Below are 2,181 nucleotides of genomic sequence, written 5' to 3' on the forward strand. Positions count from 1 at the left end.
TTCTTGCAAATCTGTGACACTGTCAAGACTAATGGGGTTGACCCTGAGGTCTACTGACTTATGCTATTCCCTTTTGCTGTAAGAGACAAAGCTAGGATATGGTTGGAATCACAGCCTAAAGAAAGCCTGAACTCTTGGGAAAAGCTAGTCAATGCCTTCTTGGCAAAGTTCTTTCCACCTCAAAAATTGAGTAAGCTTAGAGTGGAAGTCCAAACCTTCAGACAGAAGGAAGGAGAATCCCTCTATGAAGCTTGGGAAAGATACAAACAGTTAATCAGAAAGTGTCCCACTGATATGCTTTCTGAATGAAGCATCATAGGTATTTTCTATGATGGTCTCTCTGAACTGTCCAAGATGTCTTTGGATAGCTCTGCTGGAAGATCTCTTCATCTGAAGAAGACGCCTACAGAAGCTCAAGAACTAATTGAAATGGTTGCAAATAACCAATTCATGTACACTTCTGAAAGAAATCCTGTGAACAATGGGACTAGTCAGAAGAAAGGAGTTCTTGAGATTGACACTCTGAATGCCATACTGGCTCAGAATAAAATATTGAGTCAACAAGTCAATATGATTTCTCAAAGTCTGTCTGGAATGCAAAATGCACCAAGCAGTACTAAAGAAGCTTCATCTGAGGAAGAAGCTTATGATCCTGAGAACCCTTCACTGGAGGAGGTGAATTACATGGGAGAACCCTTTGGAAACACCTATAATCCTTCATGGAGAAATCATCCAAATATCTCATGGAAGGATCAACAGAGACCTCAACAAGGTTTCAACAATAATAATGGTGGAAGAAACAGGTTTAGCAATAGCAAGCCTTTTCCATCATCTTCTCAGCAACAGACAGAGAGTTCTAAGTAGAACACCTCTGACTTAGCAACCATGGTCTCTGATCTAATCAAAACCACTCAAAGTTTCATGACTGAAACAAGGTCCTCCATCAGAAATTTGGAAGGACAAGTGGGTCAGCTGAGCAAGAAAATTACTGAACTCCCTCCTAGTACTCTCCCAAGCAATACAGAAGAAAATCCACCTCCTAGTACTCTTCCAAGCAATACAGAAGAAAATCCAAAAGGAGAGTGCAAGGCCATCAACATGGCCGAGTTTTGGGAGGAAGGAGAGGCAGTGAACGCCACTGAGGAAGACCTCAATGGACGTCCACTGGCCTCCAATGAGTTTCCCCAATGAGGAACCATGGGAATCTAAGGCTCAAAATGAGACCATAGAGATCCCATTGAACCTACTTCTGCCATTCATGAGCTCTGATGAGTATTCTTCCTCTGAAGAGGATGAGTATGTCATTGAAGAGCAAGTTGCTAAATACCTTGGAGCAATCATGAAGTTAAATGACAAGTTATTTGGAAATGAGACTTGGGAGGATGAACCCCCTTTGCTCATCAAAGAATTAGATGACTTGTCTAGGCAGAAACTACCTCAAAAGAGACAGGACCCTGGGAAGCTGCTGATTTCATAGTCCTAGAGACTGGGAAGTGCATGGATGAATCCATCATCCTTGGCAGACCCTTCCTAGCCACAGCAAAGGCTGTGATTGATGTTGATAGAGGAGAATTGATCATTCAAGTGAATGAAGAATCCTTGGTGTTTGAGGCTCAAGGATATTCCTCTGTCATCATGGAGAGGAAGCATGAAGAGCTCCTCTCAAAACAGAGCCAAACAGAGCCCCCACAGTCAAACTCTAAGTTTGGTGTTGGGAGGCCTCAACCAACTTCTAAGTTCGGTGTTGAATCCCCACATTCAAACTCTAAGTTTGGTGTTGGGAGGCCTCAACCAACTTCTAAGTTCGGTGTTGAACCCCCACATTCAAACTCTAAGTTTGGTGTTGGGAGGTTCCAACATTGCTCTGAGCATTTCTGAGGCTCCATGAGAGTCCACTGTCAAGCTACTAACATTAAAGAAGCGCTTGTTGGGAGGCAACCCAATGTTATATTTTTATCTATTTTTCCTTTGTTATTTTATGTTTTCTGTAGGTTGATGATCATGAGAAGTCACAAAATCCATTGAAAAAGCAAAAACAGAAAGAAAAACAAAAAGAAAAACAGCACACCCTGGAGGAAGAACCTGCTGGCGTTTAAACGCCAGTAAGGCTAGCAGATAGGCGTTTAACGCCCAGTCTGGCACCATTCTGGGCGTTTAACGCCAGAAAGGGGCACCAGACTG

General features: G+C 42.8%; 1 non-coding gene across 1 annotated transcript; it reads right to left on the bottom strand.

Moving 5' to 3' along the window:
* Positions 1-192: 192 nt before the first annotated feature.
* On the bottom strand, positions 193-300 carry LOC127745371 (small nucleolar RNA R71). Its single transcript, XR_008006568.1, has one exon. It is a non-coding gene; the product is annotated as a small nucleolar RNA R71 (small nucleolar RNA).
* Positions 301-2,181: the final 1,881 nt, after the last annotated feature.

This window comes from Arachis duranensis, chromosome 2 (assembly GCF_000817695.3).
Source record: "Arachis duranensis cultivar V14167 chromosome 2, aradu.V14167.gnm2.J7QH, whole genome shotgun sequence".
Lineage (NCBI taxonomy): Eukaryota > Viridiplantae > Streptophyta > Magnoliopsida > Fabales > Fabaceae > Arachis > Arachis duranensis.